Source organism: Trachypithecus francoisi, unplaced genomic scaffold (assembly GCF_009764315.1).
Source record: "Trachypithecus francoisi isolate TF-2019V2 unplaced genomic scaffold, Tfra_2.0 Lachesis_group9, whole genome shotgun sequence".
In the NCBI taxonomy this organism is placed as follows: domain Eukaryota; kingdom Metazoa; phylum Chordata; class Mammalia; order Primates; family Cercopithecidae; genus Trachypithecus; species Trachypithecus francoisi.
Genome location: NW_022681474.1, coordinates 47,068,404 through 47,087,425, shown reverse-complemented (window position 1 = coordinate 47,087,425; position 19,022 = coordinate 47,068,404). Strand labels below are relative to the sequence as shown.

General features: G+C 40.7%; 1 long non-coding RNA gene across 1 annotated transcript; it reads right to left on the bottom strand.

Annotated features, from left to right (window-relative positions):
- Positions 1-1,392: 1,392 nt before the first annotated feature.
- On the bottom strand, positions 1,393-15,512 carry LOC117082512. Its single transcript, XR_004436637.1, has 4 exons — positions 15,381-15,512; positions 12,224-12,225; positions 9,012-9,019; positions 1,393-1,402 (listed from the first exon to the last, which is right to left on the bottom strand). It is a non-coding gene; the product is annotated as an uncharacterized LOC117082512 (long non-coding RNA).
- Between the last annotated feature and the right edge of the window lie 3,510 nt (positions 15,513-19,022).

The following is a 19,022-nucleotide window of genomic DNA, read 5'->3' as shown; positions in this document are numbered from 1 at the left end:
TCACCAGCTTTCAGACAACCTATCTCCGTGAGCAACTACCTAATAAACTCCGTTTCATGTATACATATATCCTATTAGTTCTGTCCCTCTGGAGAACCCTAATATAACGTCTAACTCTTAAATGTCAGTATTTACTACCTAAAGTAATGATTTTCCATCTGTGTTTCCTAGTCTTTGAGTGGTTTGTATAATAAATTCAGAGGGTCAAGATCAACCTTTGGTCAACCACAATAGAACAGACGTGTGTGTGTGTGTGTGTTTGTATGTGTGTGTGTGTGTGTCTCCTTTTCTTTTTTTAATTATTATTATTATTATACTTTAAGTTCTAGGGTACATGTGCATAATGTGCAGGTTTGTTACATATGTATACTTGTGTAATGTTGGTGTGTTGCACCCATCAACTCGTCAGCACCCATCAACTCGTTATTTACATCAGGTATGAGCCCCAATGCAATCCCTCCCCACCCCCTTCCCATGATAGGCCCCGGTGTGTGATGTTCCCCTTCCTGAGTCCAAGTGATCTCATTGTTCAGTTCCAACCTATGAGTGAGAACATGTGGTGTTTGATTTTCTGCTCTTGCGATAGTTTGCTGAGAAGGATGGTTTCCAGCTGCATCCATGTCCCTACAAAGGATGCAAACTCATCCTTTTTTATGCCTGCATAGTATTCCATGGTGTATATGTGCCACATTTTCTTTTCTTTTTTTTTATATTTAATTTTTTTTATTATTATACTTTAAGTTCTAGGGTACATGTGCATAACGTGCAGGTTTGTTACATATGTATACTTGTGCCATGTTGGTGTGCTGCACCCATCAACTCGTCAGCACCCATCAATTTGTCATTTATATCAGATATAACTCCCAACGCAATCCCTCCACCCTCCCCCCTCCCCTTGATAGGCCCCGGTGTGTGATGTTCCCATTCCGGAGTCCAAGTGATCTCATTGTTCAGTTCCCACCTATGAGTGAGAACATGCGGTGTTTGGTTTTCTGTTCTTGTGATAGTTTGCTAAGAATGATGGTTTCCAGCTGCATCCATGTCCCTACAAAGGATGCAAACTCATCCTTTTTTATGGCTGCATAGTATTCCATGGTGTATATGTGCCACATTTTCTTAATCCAGTCTGTCACAGATGGACATTTGGGTTGATTCCAAGTCTTTGCTATTGTGAATAGTGCCGCAATAAACACACGTGTGCATGTGCCTTTATAGCAGCATGATTTATAATCCTTTGGGTATATACCCAGTAGTGGGATGGCGGGGTCATATGGTACATCTAGTTCTAGATCCTTGAGGAATTGCCATACTGTTTTCCATAATGGTTGAATTAGTTTACAATCCCACCAACAGTGTAAAAGTGTTCCTATTTCTCCACATCCTCTCCAACACCTGTTGTTTCCTGACTTTTTAATGATTGCCATTCTAACTGGTGTGAGATGGTATCTCATTGTGGTTTTGATTTGCATTTCTCTGATGGTGAGTGATGGTGAGCATTTTTTCATGTGTCTGTTGGTTGTATGAATGTCTTCTTTTGAGAAATGTCTGTTCAAATCTTTTGCCCACTTTTTGATGGGGTTGTTTGTTTTTTTCTTGTACATTTGTTTGAGTTCTTTGTAGATTCTGGATATCAGCCCTTTGTCAGATGAGTAGATTGCAAAAATTATCTCCCATTCTGTAGGTTGCCTGTTCACTCTGATGGTAGTTTCTTTTGCTGTGCAGAAGCTCTTTAGTTTAATTAGATCCCATTTGTCAATTTTGGCTTTTGTTGCCGCTGCTTTTGGTGTTTTAGATATGAAGTCCTTGCCCATGCCTATGTCCTGAATGGTACTACCTAGATTTTCTTCTAGGATTTTTATGGTATTAGGTCTAACATTTAAGTCTCTAATCCATCTTGAATTAATTTTCGTATAAGGAGTAAGGAAAGGATCCAGTTTCAGCTTTCTACTTATGGCTAGCCAATTTTCCCAGCACCATTTATTAAATAGGGAATCCTTTCCCCATTTCTTGTTTCTCTCAGGTTTGTCAAAGATCAGATGGCTGTAGATGTGTGGTATTATTTCTGAGGACTCTGTTCTGTTCCATTGGTCTATATCTCTGTTTTGGTACCAGTACCATGCTGTTTTGGTTACTGTAGCCTTGTAGTATAGTTTGAAGCCAGGTAGCATGATGCCTCCAGCTTTGTTCTTTTGCCTTAGGATTATCTTGGCAATGCGGGCTCTTTTTTGGTTCCATATGAACTTTAAAGCAGTTTTTTCCAATTCTGTGAAGAATGTCATTGGTAGCTTGATGGGGATGGCATTGAATCTATAAATTACCTTGGGCAGTATGGCCATTTTCACTATATTGATTCTTCCTATCCATGAGTATGATATGCTCTTCCATTTGTTTGTGTCCTCTTTTATTTCACTGAGCAGTGGTTTGTAGTTCTCCTTGAAGAGGTCCTTGACATCCCTTGTAAGGTGGATTGCTAGGTATTTTATTCTCTTTGAAACAATTGTCATTGGAAGTTCATTCATGATTTGGCTCTCTGTTTGTCTGTTACTGGTGTATAAGAATGCTTGTGATTTTTGCACATTAATTTTGTATCCTGAGACTTTGCTGAAGTTGCTTATCAGCTTAAGGAGATTTTGGGCTGAGACGATGGGGTTTTCTAAATATACAATCATGTCATCTGCAAACAGGGATAATTTGACTTCTACTTTTCCTAACTGAATACCCTTTATTTCTTTCTCTTGCCTGATTGTCCTAGCCAGAACTTCCAACACTATGTTGAATAGGAGTGGTGAGAGAGGGCATCCCTGTCTTGTGCCAGTTTTCAAAGGGAATTTTTCCAGTTTTTGCCTGTTCAGTATGCTACTGGCTGTGGGTTTGTCATAAATAGCTCTTATTATTTTGAGGTACGTTCCATCAATACCGAATTTATTGAGCGTTTTTAGCATGAAGGGCTGTTGAATTTTGTCAAAGGCCTCTTCTGTATCTATTGAGATAATCATGTGGTTCTTGTCTTTGGTTCTGTTTATATGCTGGATTACATTTATTGATTTGCGTATGTTGAAACAGCCTTGCGTCCCAGGGATGAAGCCCACTTGATCATGGGGGAGAAGCTTTTTGATGTGCTGCTGGATTTGGTTTGCCAGTATTTTATTGAGGATTTTTGCATCGATGTTCATCAGGAATATTGGTCTAAAATTCTCTTTTTTTGTTGTGTCTCTGCCAGGCTTTGGTATCAAGATGATGTTGGCCTCATAAAATGAGTTAGGGAGGATTCCCTCTTTTTCTATTGATTGGAATAGTTTCAGAAGGAATAGTACCAGCTCCTCTTTGTGCCTCTGGTAGAATTCAGCTGTGAATCCATCTGGTCCTGGACTTTTTTTGGTTGGTAGGCTACTAATTATTGCCTCAATTTCAGAGCCTGCTATTGGTCTATTCAGGGATTCAACTTCTTCCTGGTTTAGTCTTGGGAGAGTGTAAGTGTTCAGGAAATTATCCATTTCTTCTAGATTTTCTAGTTTATTTGCATAGAGGAGTTTATAGTATTCTCTGATGGTAGTTTGTATTTCTGTGGGGTCGGTGGTGATATCCCCTTTATCATTTTTTATTGCATCTATTTGATTCCTCTCTCTTTTCTTCTTTATTAGTCTTGCGAGTGGTCTATCAATTTTGTTTATCTTTTCATAAAACCAACTCCTGGGTTCATTGATTTTCTGGAAGGCTTTTTGTGTCTTTATCTCCTTCAGTTCTGCTCTGATCTTAGTTATTTCTTCCCTTCTGCTAGCTTTTGAATGTGCTTGCTCTTGCTTCTCTAGTTCTTTTATTGTGATGTTAGAGTGTCAATTTTAGATCTTTTCTGCTTTCTCTTGTGGGCATTTAGTGCTATAAATTTCCCTCTACACAGTGCTTTAAATGTGTCCTAGATATTCTGGCATGTTGTATCTTTGTTCTCATTGGTTTCAAAGAAAATCTTTATTTCTGCCTTCATTTCGTTATTTACCCAGTAGTCATTCAGGAGCAGGTTATTCAGTTTCCATGTAGTTGAGTGGTTTTGATTGAGTTTCTTAGTCCTGAGTTCTAGTTTGATTGCACTGTGGTTTGAGAGACAGTTTGTTATAGTTTCTGTTCTTGTACATTTGCTGAGTGGTGCTTTACTTCCAATTATGTGGTCAATTTTGGAATAAGTGTGATGTGGTGCTGAGAAGAATGTGTATTCTGTTGAGTTGGGGTGGAGAGTTCTGTAGATGTCTATTAGGTCTGCTTGCTGCAGAGATGAGTTCAATTCCTGGATATCCTTGTTAACTTTCTGTCTCGTTGATCTGTCTAATGTTGGCAGTGGGGTGTTGAAGTCTCCCATTATTATTGTATGGGAGTCTAAGTCTCTTTGTAAGTCTCTAAGGACTTGCTTTATGAATCTGGGTGCTCCTGTATTGGGTGCATATATATTTAGGATAGTTAGCTCTTCCTGTTGAATTGATCCCTTTACCTTTATGTAATGGCCTTCTTTGTCTCTTTTGATCTTTGATGGTTTAAAGTCTGTTTTATCAGAGACTAGGATTACAACCCCTGCTTTTTTTTGTTCTCCATTTGCTTGGTAGATCTTCCTCCATCCCTTTATTTTGAGCCTATGTATGTCTCTGCATGTGAGATGAGACTCCTGAATACAGCAGACTGATGGGTCTTGACTCTTTATCCAGTTTGCCAGTCTGTGTCTTTTAATTGGAACATTTAGTCCATTTACATTTAGGTGAATATTGTTATGTGTGAACTTGATCCTGCCATTATGATATTAACTGGTTATTTTGCTCGTTAGTTGATGCAGTTTCTTCCTAGCCTCGATGGTCTTTACATTTTGGCATGTTTTTGCAATGGCTGGTACCGGTTGTTCCTTTCCATGTTTAGGGCTTCCTTCAGGGTCTCTTGTAAGGCAGGCCTGGTGGTGACAAAATCTCTAAGCATTTGCTTATCTGTAAAGGATTTTATTTCTCCTTCACTTATGAAACTTAGTTTGGCTGGATATGAAATTCTGGGTTTAAAATTTTTTTCTTTCAGATTGTTGAATATTGGACCCCACTCTCTTCTGGCTTGGAGAGTTTCTGCCGAGAGATCTGCTGTTAGTCTGATGGACTTTCCTTTGTGGGTAACCCGATCTTTCTCTCTGGCTGCCCTTAAGATTTTTTCCTCCACTTCAACTTTGGTGAATCTGGCAATTATGTGTCTTGGAGTTGCTCTTCTCGAGGAGTATCTTTGTGGCATTCTCTGTATTTCCTGAATGTGAATGTTGGCCTGCCCTACTAATTTGGTGAAGTTCTCCTGGATGATATCCTGAAGAGTGTTTTCCAACTTGGTTCCATTTTCCCCCTCACTTTCAGGCACCCCAATCAGATGTAGATTTGGTCTTTTTACATAATCGCATACTTCTTGCAGGCTTTATTCATTTCTTTTTCTTCTTTTTTCTTTAGATTTCTCTTCTTGCTTCATTTCATTCATTTGATCCTCAATCACTGATACTCTTTCTTCCAGTTGATTGAGTCGGTTACCGAAGCTTGTGCATTTGTCACGTATTTCTCGTGTCATGGTTTTCATCTCTGTCAGTTCGTTTATGGCCTTCTCTGTATTAATTATTCTCGTTATCAATTCTTCCACTCTTTTTTCAAGATTTTTAGTTTCTTTGCGCTGGTTACGTAATTCCTCCTTTAGCTCTGAGAAGTTTGATGGACTGAAGCCTTCTTGTCTCATCTCGACAAAGTCATTCTCCCTCCAGCTTTGTTCCATTGCTGGTGATGAGCTGCATTCCTTTGCAGGGGGAGATGCACTCTTAGTTTTTGAATTTCCAGCTTTTCTGTCCTGCTTTTTCCCCATCTTTGTGGTTTTATCTGCTTCTGGTCTTTGATGATGGTGACGTACTGATGGGGTTTTGGTGTGGGTGTCCTTCCTGTTTGTTAGTTTTCCTTCTAACAGTCAGGACCCTCAGCTGTAGGTCTGTTGGAGATTGCTTGAGGCCCACTCCAGACCATGTTTGCCTGGGTATCAGCAGCAGAGGCTGCAGAAGATAGAATATTGCTGAACAGCGAGTGTACCTGTCTGATTCTTGCTTTGGAAGCTTCCTCTCAGGGGTGTACTCCACTGTGTGAGGTGTGGGTTGTCGATCTGCCTCTAGTGGGGGATGTCTCCCAGTTAGGCTACTCAGGAGTCAGGGACCCAGTTGAGCAGGCAGTCTGTCTTTTTTCAGATCTCAACCTGTGTTGGGAGATCCACTGCTCTCTTCAAAGCTGTCAGACAGACTCATTTGCATCTGCAGAGGTTTCTGCTGCTTTGTTGTTGTTGTTGGTTTTGTTGTTGTTGATTAGCTGTGCCCTGTCCCCAGAGGTGGAGTCTACAGAGACAGGCAGGGGTCCTTGAGCTGCTGTGAGCTTCACCCAGTTCCAGCTTCCCAGCGGCTTTGTTTACCTACTTAAGTCTCAGCAATGGCGGGAGCCCCTCCCCCAGCCTTGCTGCTGCCTTGCAGTTAGATGGCAGACTGCTGTGCTAGCAATGAGGGAGGCTCCGTGGGCAGGCGTGGGACCCTCCTGGCCTGGTGTGAGATATAATCTCCTGGTGTGCCCGTTTGCTAAGACCCTTGGTACAGCGCAGTATTGGGGTAGGAGTTACCCGATTTTCTAGGTGTTGTGTGTCTCAGTTCCCCTGGCTAGGAAAAGGGATTCCCTTCCCCCTGCGCTTCCCCTCGCCCTGTTTCAGCTCTCACTGTTCGGGCTGCAGCAGCTGACCAGCACCAATTGTCCGGCACTCCCTAGTGAGATGAACTCAGTACCTCAGTTGAAAATGCAGAAATCACCTGTCTTCTGTGTCGCTCACACTGGGAGCTGGAGACTGAAGCTGTTCCTGTTTGGCCATCTTGCTCCACCCCCCTTGCGTCTCCTTAATAGCATATACATATACAGTGTAAGCTGTGGTCAAAAAGAGTTTGAAAATTATTGATATAGATTATTTGTAGAATTAGATTTGCTAACACAACTAGACAGCTTTGTTTAATACTTGACATAAAGTAAGTATACAATACATATTTTTGAAAGTATGATTATTATTACACAAATATGTATTTGCACACATATTATAATAAGGGAACATAAGGCTTTTTAGATTAAACTATGCTTTCTGATTTTTGTTACAAACCTCTTCCACAGGTTTGAGAACTGTCCACTGCTCCTACAAATAGATGATCACTTTTGAATTTAGGGCTATAACACATACCTGTGACAAAGCTCACTCAATAAATAGTTTCTATGTATTGAGTCTTGTTTTTCACTTAGTAGGGCTTATGAGGCTAACTTGTATGCCCCATAATATTCATCTGCTTATGGTAACAAATTGAAGCTGGCCAGTCTCTTTGGTACCAAAAACCTACAGTTAGAACACAACTATTCACAAGATACAATGTAGCAGAATTGTCTTCAATGAAGTCCAGAGCTTTCAGTTTTATGCTAGAAAGAAATTCATAGCTTAAAGAAGGATAAAATATCAGTATTTTCCTCAAGATGCTTAAATATATCTATATCATAACTATTCCATATTCTCAAGAGAATTATTCTCAGATCTCAACTTTTTCCTTTTAAATTCTATACTTGAAAAACTCATTCTTAATCAAGTTAGGAGTAACTACTACAAGCATTTTGACCTTGAAAAGGATATGTCTTCCTATTGATATTCCTAATTTGGATTTAAATAAGAGCCTTCATTTTTCAATGATTTGATGCTTAATAATGCTTCTTTGCTAAAAACAAGCTTAAAATATATTAATTCTGCATACTTTGAGCATCCATCAGATGATAAATGAATTACAAAAGTTATACTCATTAATCAAAGGCCTGTGGCATGACCAAAGCAGGGATAGTGATGATTGGTACATTAGGAAGCACTGGAAAAATGCTCATTATTTCACACCAGGTCATCTTCTCAACCAGAAGTGTGCTGCTCTCTGCACCACTAACCCTCAAGGAGCATCTGAATATAGCTTTGAAAGTTCTGCATGATCAGATCACTTTTTACATTGCTATCTCCAATTCTAAAAATTTGTAACCACTCAAGGCGTTCACCTTGCCCACTGCCTGGAGAGAGACGATTTATCAAGATGGAAATTGCAATGGAGAATGAGTAATTCACGCAGAGCTGGCAGTGTGGGAGACTGGAGTTTTATTATTATTCGACTTAGTCTCCGGGAGCATTTGGGGATAGTTTTTAAGGATAATTTGGCAGGTAGGGGCTTGGGAAGTGGGGTGTGCTGATTGGTCAGGTTGAAGATGGAATCTTACTGGGTTGAAGCGAGGTTTTCTTGCTGTTTTCTGTTCTGGGCAGGATGGCAGAGCAGGTTGAGCCAGATAACTGATCTGGGTGGTGTCAGCTGATCCATCCAGTGCAGAGTCTGCAAAATCTCTTAAGCACTGATCTTAGGCTTTACAATAGTGATGTTATCCCCAGGAGCAATTTGGGGAGATTCAGACACCTGGAGCCAGAGGCTGCCTGACCCCTAAACCTTAATTTCTAAACTTGTAGCTAATGTGTTAGTCCTGCAAAGGCAGACTGGACCCCAGGCAACAGGGGATCTTTTCAGGAAAGGACTATTGTCAATTTTTTTCAGAGTCCAACGATGAACTGAATTCCTGCCCAAATTTAGTTCTGCCTATGCCCAGGAATGAACAAGGACAGCTTGAATGTTAGAAGCAAGATGGAGTCCATTAGGTCTGACTTCTTTCACTGTCATTATTTCCTCAGCTATAATTTTTGCGAAGTTGGTTTCAATTTTGTTCCCCTAAAATAATATTTAACTTATACATAAATAATTCCTAGGGCTGGGAGCGGTGGCTCATGCCTGTAATTCCAGCATTTTAGGAGGTCAAGGCAGGTGGATCACAAGGTCAGGAGTTCGAGAGAAGACTGAACAACATGCTGAAACCCCGTTTCTACTAAAAAAAAATAAAAATTAGCTGGGTGTGGTGGCACACACCTGTAATCCCAGCTACTCAGGAGACTGAGGCAGGATAATCGCTTGAACCCGGGAGGTGGAGGTTGCAGTGAGCTGAGGTTGTGCCACTGCACTCCAGCCTGGGTGGCAGAGCAAGACCCCTTCTCAATAATAATAATAATAATAACAATTCCTAGGTTATCAACTCTTCTTTCTTGCCTCTGGATCCTAATTGCTGTTCTCTTCTATGCCTCATCCATGTGAGTCTCCATAGATTTGAGACCTGTACCACAAGTGGTATAAGAACAATGTTAGCAATGTTAGACTGATGCTCAGAGAGAGCTTTGAAAATCCTCTCACAATGTTAGAAAGGTTCATCTTCTAATCAGCCAGATTACATCAGCGAGAAAGTCTCACTTTCATATTAAGTGAATTTGTTTGCTTAACACTATGATTACTAATATTTTCTTTTAGTGTGCAAGAGGAGGTCTTAGACTCACAGCCATCTGCAGATGGCAGTAATTAACTAAGATTTAATTACATGTTTGTGTTAACATACTTATTATCACAAAATTCCTTCTGCTCACAATACATGGTTTTGATTTTCTTCTTATGGAAATGACATAAAATTGTCTTTCAGAATAATTTTAATTTAAAAAATCATTTGATCAAAAATAACTAGTCAGTAAATAATAATATTGAATGAAGATAAATTTGATAAAAGTCACAAACTTGATTGGCATGTAAACTTTAGAAATCCTGACCTAGAAAATTCTCCCCAGCGTTCTTTTTCTTCAGTCCTCATTTGAAGTGTCACATTTATGAGAAAAACATCTTTAAGGCCATCTTGAACCTCATCCTATTGCCTCTTTTTTTTGTCTCTATCTTCCTCAATCCTTCTACCAAAAGATTTATCCCCTTTTCTTAAAGTTGTCTATTTACTTTTCTTTTTTTTTTTTTTTTTTTTTTTTATGAGAATAAAATATTAATTTTTTTATTATTATACTTTAAGTTCTAGGGTACATGTGCACAAAGTGCAGGTTTGTTACATAGGTATATATGTGCCATGTTGGTTTGCTGCACCCATCAACTCGTCATTTACATTAGGTATTTCTCCTAACACTATCCCTCCCCCAGGCCCCACCCCTCAACAGGCCCCAGTGTGTGATGCTCCCCTCCCTGTGTCCATGTGTTCTCATTGATCAACTCACACTTATGAGTGAGAACATGTAGTGTTGGTTTTCTGTCCTTGTGATATTTTGCTGAGAATGATAGTTTCCATCTTCATCCATGTCCCTGCAAAGGACATGAACTCATCCTTTTTATGGCTGCAAAGTATTCCATTGTATATATGTGCCACATTTTCTTAATCCAATCTATTATTGATGGACATTTGGGTTGGTTCCAAGTCTTTGCTATTGTGAATATGCCATAATAAATATGCATGTGCATGTGTCTTTATATGGGCATGATTTATAATCCTTTGGGTATATACCCAGTAATAGGATTGCTGGGTCAAATGGTATTTCTAGTTCTAGATCCTTGAGGAATCGCCACACTGTCTTCCACAATGGTTGAATTAATTTACACTCCCACCAACAGTGTAAAAGCATTCCTATTTCTCCACATCCTCTCCAGCATCTGTTGTTTCCTGACTTTTCAGTGATCACCATTTTAACTAGTGTGAGATGGTATCTCATTATGGTTTTGATTTGCATTTCTCTGATGACCAGTGATGATGAGCCTTTTTTCATATGTCTGTTGGCTGCATAAATGTCTTCTTTTGAAAAGTGTCTGTTCATATTCTTTGCCCACTTTTTGGTGGGGTTGTTTGTTTTTTCTTGTAAATTTGTTTAAGTTCTTTGTAGATTCTGGATATTAGCCCTTTGTCAGATGGGTAGATTGCAAAAATTTTCTCCCATTCTGTAGGTTGACTGTTCACTCTGCTGATAGATTCTTTTGCTGTGCAGAAGCTCTTCAGTTTAATTAGATCCCATTTGCCTATTTTGGCTTTTGTTGCCATTGTTTTTTGTGTTTTTTATTTATTTATTTATTTATTTATTTATTTATTATTTTTTTTTTTTATTATACTTTAAGTTCTAGGGTACATGTGCATAACGTTTATATCATGTATAACTCCCCAATGTAATCCCTCCCTCCTCCCCCCTCCCCATGATAGGCCCCAGTGTGTGATGTTCCCCCTCCCGAGTCCAAGTGATCTCATTGTTCAGTTCCCACCTATGAGTGAGAACATGCGGTGTTTGGTTTTCTCTTCTTGTGATAGTATTTACTTTTCTTAATGCCCTGTATAAAACTCTGTAAAGACAGATGTCATCCAAAATGTCATGTGATAAATAAATACTTGTTAAGTCAATAAATCTGGAACTTGGATGAACATGCATTGGGACCGTTAAAAGACCATAATTATGATGATTTAGTTTTATAAAACATGAACTTGAATTGTTGCTCTTTTGTTTTTGTTTTGTTTTTTCAAGCCTTGGTTTTCTTCATCTTAAAAAATATGTCCAATCAATCACAAGGTAAAAAGTTTGTAATTCTAGACCCCCTGGACGATGGTCATAAAAACAGCAGCTAATACCAGAGTTTACCCACCATATAGAAGGGGGATGGCGTTAGCAATAGATTATCAGGCTGAGATTTTATTTAATACCAGTTCTAGCTTTGATTGGAACTGACTCAGCAGGAGTTCTCTCATTCTCTTATGCATGTGGTTGGGACTGACATAGAAAGGCAGCCACTGTGTTGATGATGAGTCTGAGTCTTTGCAGTTGTTGATGGTGTCCTGTTGAACACCAGACATGTTAGACACCCACAAAAGGGGACCTGACCTAAGGTGGGTGTGACTGTGAACAGAAACTTATAAGATTTAAGATTTCATAATTTTAAATTCATAACTTCAGAGATCTTGTGACTAGAAATGAATGGCAGAGTTTTAAGAAATCCCTAGTTTGTAAGGGAGTGTGATGGATGTTGAGGGAGTCAGTCTTAGCCATTGCACCCAGAGGATATCTGTTACTGAAGAGATGACAACTCATCAGTTAGTCAGTAATTGAGAATTTGATTAGCCAATCAATAATTTACTACCTTCACTGTCCATAAAATATCTCACTGCAAGATTTTAAATGAATTTCAAAATTACTCATGTTAATTAAATTTCTTTCTTAGGCAGTGCCTGTGAAATCATAATATTCCTTTATTACAGCAAACTAAGAGCTATTTAAAGAGAAAGGCCATTGCACAGAAAAAAACCACTACATATTGTGTGCTTAATTTATGTAACATTGTACCATTTAAATCAAATTGTTACATTTTGCCACATAATATACTTCTTAATGAAGAAACAGATAACCCTCACAAACTGTTTTTATCCTCTGGGCATATAAAATTTTAAAAAGGGGGCATCTGGATATTATTTTAACTAGCTTAATATGTCACTTATGGGAATCACGATGTATGAATATACCGAATTTGTACTTGTTAAGACCATGTACACATTGTCTGATTATACATATTAACATATTACTAGTTTAGAAATTATAAACAAAAATGGAGCAAACCTGGAAATGATGTATGATTCTGTATACATTTAGATATAAGAGGAGAGGGCTGCATTCTTCCTTCATTCAACCGATATTTAATAATCAACCTATGTGATATGCACTGCACTGTATTCCCTTTAGAGGTTGCGGTCCCTTTAGAGGTTTGATTTTCACTTTTTAATAAATTAGTGGGACTCGATTTTCATTCTCATTTGGGAAAATATGGACTCTCAGGTGTTGCTGTACTAGGGACTACTAGCTGTCCCCTCCTTCCAGGTGCCCATCTAGGCTATATCTCCCACCCTTCCTTGAACCTCACCTTGATTCCATGAAAAAAAAAAGATCTTATGTGTTCTTAATCACTATACATTTTGGGTGCTGTCTGTCAGAGCAGTTTAGCCTTCCTCAATTACTGTAGCTACCAGAAGCCTATTTGGGAGGTTGTATAATACCACAGTGAAGTATATAGACTCAAATATAAACATCATGGCTTTGACCATAATTCTTCCAATTATGTGCCATTATATTGTCCCGACCTGCAGGACAGTCGAACGGGCCCTGGAAGGGGGAGTGGGAATGGAGGAGACAAGAAAACACAAGAAATGGAGACAAGACAAGTAGCCTGATCAAGTCTCGTTTATTGAATGCAGGGTCATGCCTTATATAGGCTGGCAGAGGAAGAGGTTGGGCCAGGGCGGTGACGGGGGGCCGGGTCTTCTCAAATTACAATCGCGCATGCACCGTGGGTTTGTACTTTTCCTGGGCGCGGGATCGCGCCTGCGCCCTAGGCTGCATATCTTCCTGGGCGGGAAAATGTTTACGCGCGCGCGGGAACAGTTTGGGCGCGCGCGGGAACAGTTTGGGCACGCGCGGGAAAAACTTAGGCGCGCGCGGGAAAAGCTTTGGGGCGCGCGCGGCAACAGTTTTGGCGCACGCGGGAAAACTTAGGCGCGCGCGGGAAGGGTTTGTAAATAAAGAACCCAGGAATGTGCCAGTCCTGTCTCCGCTTTGCGGAGATCAAGCAACAGAGGTCGGCTAATTCCGGGCCTCATGGCTCCGGACAGGTCCCCCTTTTTTATATATAATTACGGCTAGAAGATTGTCCCTCGGGAACTGCGCCTGTCTTAGGTTGGAGTAATGCATCTCATCACTGGTACCCGTCATGGGATTAGGCAGTAGCTTATGACGGCCCTCCTGTCTTAGGTTAGTGAGAGATGATGCTCTCTTACCCGTCATTGGCTGTCCAGTTCAGCGCATAGGGAAGGTGGTCATAATGGGTGTGAGTATGAACCACCGCGATCTTCTTGTTCTAGGCGATTATAATGGACCTGTATAGGCTTCGCTTGGATAGCCTCGACTTGTTGCTTAATGAATGTCATGAGCTTATTGAAGACCAAAGGTCCTACAGAGAGTAAGAGCAATAGGCAAAGCAGGGGGCCCAGGAATGGCATAAGATAGGGAAGGAGTCCATGGAACCCAGTCCAAAATGGGTTATCGGTTATTTCTTTTCGTCGTTTTTCTAGGTCTTCTTGTAGACGCCTGATTTTATCCCTGACGATCCCGGATTTGTTGGCATAGAAACAGCACTTCTCCTGTAAAGCTAAGCAGATGCCTCCCTGTTCTGCAGTTAGTAAATCTAGGCCTCTCCATTTTGGAGCACTACTTCTGCCAGAGAATCTACCTGATCTTGTAAATCTTGTATAGTACTTGAAATGGCCTGCATATCTGAGATCAGTTGGCGAGACAATTTGGTGTATTGAGTAACAGAAACCCCTAGGCCTGTAGCCCCAGTTGCTACGGCAGTAGTTATGCCTAATCCTGCAAGTAAGGGGATAAATTGTATTGCCCTTTTGTTTCTTCCTAAAAAGTGATCTATAGCTGGGATAGGTACAGGTTCATCTCCAGGGATAATGTCTATGTCTGGCAAAAGTGTGGCTAAGACACAGCGTCCTGTCCAGTTAGTAGGTAAATAGGTATAAGCCCTATTATTGCCACATATAAAAACTGAACTGTTTGGGGCACACAGCGATTGGGAAATATTTACTATGGTGGAACAATTATTGAATTGATTGAATCCTACATCAAGGTCATAAGTGTTGTTAAGGGGAGGGGAGTAGATGCAAGAGGAACTAGGAAATTCTAAAGGCTGTACTTTAAGGGGAGGAATTATGGTGCAAGGGGTATTGGATGTATAATTTAAGTTATTACTGGGTATGGCAAGAGGAACAGGATCTCCTGATTGCAGACACAGCCAGCAGTCATTAGCCAGACTAGAGTTGGAATTGTTAAGCAGGTTATGAGTAGCCGTGAGGAGGGCAAAGGTCTGGGCATCAACTTTCTCTTTCCCTCGGGCTTTGGGCAAGGCCAAGGGGTGGTAGTGAATTTCCGGGTACAGGGACCTTTGCAACTCTTCAAGTTTTTTGTGTACCCTAATTTCTCGGACCTTGTCTTGTGGTCCTCCTCCATCAGAGATATGAAGGGGGGGTGAATATTCCAGCAGACAGGCTGTCCTACAATTCCAGTACAGCCAGCTGATATAATGTTATTGGTATTTCCTACAACTGTAGGAACACTACTGGCCCCTATAGTGGGGGTTCTAGATCTTGTTAAGATAGCAGTATAGTATGTTTTACCGCCAGAGGTACATTCTAAATAAGTAGTGTAGCAGGAACTATGCATAGCAGTCTCAAATGTGTCACAAGGGCAGGTTGTGGTATCCCCTCCGCTAAATATTCTTGGGGTTGACACACACCTCCACTTAAGAGAGTCACTAGACAGGTATGCTGTGTAAGCGGAGCAGGACACAGCTGAGATGTACGTATTTGGAAGGGAGGTCACATATCCCCCCAAACAATCACAGGGCTTACCGTACCGTTGTCGTATATATTTACGGGCCTCATGGGGATTACCAAAGCCGGCATATACCTGGAGTGCTTGGCAAATCAGCACCATGGTCCAGAGGGGCTTGTAGTTGAAATTCATCTCTGCAATAGAGGAAAAGAGTACTCTCAGGGAGAAAATTACTCCCTGGATTGGTTATTGTTAGGTACCTGTCTTACCAGTCGCTCTGGTAGCCATCTGGCTGCATCATGAGTTTGAGAAAAAACACAAACTGACGCCTCTTCCCCAGATTAACACTGGGTCTGGACCATGCCATGTGTTGTCTAAGGGGTCTTTCCACTTAACCATGGCAAATTGTTTTTTGGACTCAGAATGCCAAAATCGATCGGCTGCTGATCTGTTCAGGTTGTCCAAATTTAAAAAATTCAAAATAAAAAGTGTGTGATTAAGGATATTTCTAGGGGTGCCCTTAGTAGGGTACCATTCTCCCTTTTTTATTTTGTCAATGGTGGTTTTTAAGGATAGGTGTGCTCTTTCAACTATTCCTTGTCCTTGAGGGTTATAGGGAATTCCAGTAATGTGTTTTATTTGTAATTTAAGACAGAAGTCTTGGAAGGCTTTGGATGTATAGCCAGGATCATTGTCTGTTTTTAGTTGTTTAGGCTTTCCAACTATGGAGAAACAGTGTAGTAAATGAGCTATAACATGCTTGGTAGCTTCGCCTGTTTGTAGGGTGGCCAGTATAAATCCACTAAATGTATCTATACATACATGGACGTATTTTAAGTTACCGAATTCTGAATAATGAGTGACATCCATTGCCAGATCATGTTGGGAACTAGTCCTCTTGGGTTAATTCCTAAGTGAGGGACTGGCAGGTATGTTATACAGGTCTGACATTGTTTAACTATTTGTCTTGCTTGTTCTCTAGTTATCTTAAACATCAGTCTCAAAGTTTGAGCATTAAGATGGTGTAAGGCATGAATAGCCTGTGCTTGGGCTAGGTTTGTATTTGTAGCTATGGCTACTATCTTGGTTGCCATATCAGCCAGTTGGTTGCCCTGGGATAGAGGTCCTGGTAGTCCTGAATGAGCTCTAATATGTACAAGAAAGAAAGGTGTTGATCTGTCATGTATTAATTGTTGGCATTGTAAAAATAACTTGGCTGTGTCTGACACATGTTTGATTTGTGCTACGGTCTCAAGTAAAGGTATTGAGTGAGCTAAATATGCACTGTCAGTATAAATATTAAGGGCCTGATTAGGGAAGGCTGACAGCACTGCGATTAGGGCCTGCAATTCTACTAGCTGAGCTGAAGTATGGCTGGTTTTGAATTTAACAGTGGTGTCTGCAAAGGTATATGCAGCAGTTCCTGTGGATGACCCATCAGTGAATACTAATAAGGCATTGTCTAAAGGTATTTTACTGGTGACATGAGGGAAGACAAAAGCATGTAGCTTACAAAATTGAATAAGCTTGTTTGGCGGGTAATGGTTATCTAAGTTACCGGCATAAGAGGCGCAAGCAATTGGCCACGTTTCAGTATTTTGCATCAACCAATGGATTTGTGGCTTAGAATAAGGTTGTATGACCATAGAGGGTTCAATTCCAAAATATTTTTTGCTATTGTCTCTACCTAGAATAATTAAATCTGCTATGGCATCATAATAGGGGAGTAATACCTTTTTGGGTGATGAAGGCAAGTGGACCCACATAATAGGGTTATTTTGCCAGAATAAACCAGTGGGTGTTAGTGTTGTGTTAAATATTAAAAGGGTTAAGGGCTGTGAATAGTCTATGTTAGTAACAAATTGTTCAGCAATGGCCGTCTCTACCCTATTAAGTGATAAAAGAGCTTCTTTTGATAACGACCTAAGGGACTTAGGGTTGGGGTCACCTCTCAGGGTGTCAAATAAGGGTTTTAAGTCTCCTGTGGTGAGTTTTAAGTAGGGTCGAAGCCAATTTATGTCTCCAAGGAGCTTTTGGAAATCATTGAGGGTTTGTAACTGATCTTTACGGATAACGGCTTTTTGATTTGTAATTTTAGGTCCATTTATTTGAAAACCTAAATATGTATAAGGGTCTTGTGTGTATTTTTTCTGGAGCTATTTGTAACCCCGCTGTGGTTAGTTCCTGTTTGAGTTGGGCAAAACACTGTAAGACTTGTTCTCCTACTTGTCCTGCTATAAGAATGTCATCCATATAGTGTATAATATACATTTGTTTCCATGTCTCTCTAACTGAGTGTATGGCTGTAGCCACATATTTTTGACACAAGGTGGGACTGTTGGCCATACCTTGAGGTAACACTTTCCATTGGTATCGCTTCACTGGTTCTTTGAAATTTATAGATGGTAAGCTAAAGGCGAATCTTTTTTGGTCAGTAGGATGAAGGGGAATTGTAAAAAAGCAATCCTTAAGGTCTATGATAATTTTAAAATATCCTTGAGGGATTGCTACCGGAGAGGGTAGCCCTGGCTGCAGAGCACCCATAAGTATCATAGTAGCATTTACTGCTCTTAAATCTTGTAAGAGTCTCCACTTTCCGGATTTCTTTTTTATGACGAATATGGGGGTGTTCCAAGGAGAGTTGCTTTCTATAATGTGTCCTGCCTCTAATTGTTCCTGCACTAGCTGTTGGGCAGCGGCAAGCTTCTCATTGGTTAGTGGCCATTGATCAACCCAAACGGGTTCATCTGACTTCCAAGTGATTGGATCAGCAAATTTTTGGGGTGCAGGCATGTCAATGGCCACGGTTAAAAATTTCCAAGCCCCCTTTTATCTAATTTTCCTATGGCTGGGATTGGCTGCAAAATGCCATCTTCTCTTCTTCCTAACCCTTTCCCAGGGTGGTAGCCCTGAGCCAACATTTGTGCAGTGACTATATCATTTGGGCTACCCATCATGACCCTCATTTGGGAGAGAAGATCTCTACCCCAAAGGTTAACAGGCAAATCAGGGATAACAAATGGCTTAATGAGACCGGAGTTACTTTCTTGATCTCTCCAGGTGAGATATTTGGAACTTTGTCTAGGGTTATTACTTTGCCCGATTCCTCGTAAATTTGTTAAGGTCTCTGAAGTGGGCCAACTGGAGGGCCAATCTTGTTGTTTAATAATTGTTACATCAGCCCCTGTGTCTATCAGTCCTGTAAATAACTTTCCGTCTAGCCACAAGGTGAGAGAGGGTTTTTGATTAGTAATGGGCTGTACCCAGTAGATGTCTGAGGATCCGAATCCTCCCTTTCCCCTTAGGGGCGATTGGACTTTATTAGCTGTTTTTAGCAATGGTAACAGGAGTAACTGCGCTATTCTATCCCCTTGAGGAATGATAATGATGTTGTCAATAGCCTTGGCCATGATTTTGATCTCTCCTATATAATCACTATCAACTATTCCCGGAAAGACCTGTAGGCCTCTCATGGTGACACTGCTCTTCCCTAGGATTAATCCAAACATGTTTGAGGGTAGGGGCCCATATATACCCGTACTTAGGGCCTGGGGTCCCATTTCAGGGGTTAATACTGTGTGGGAGGTGGAACAGAGGTCCAATCCTGCGCTTCCTGGGGTTGCTCTATTAAGCTGTGAAATGGATTGTGGTTGGTTGGTACAAAACTGACCGCCCCATAAGCTTGTTTCGGGGCCTGGGGCCGGCCCCTCAGTCCGTTT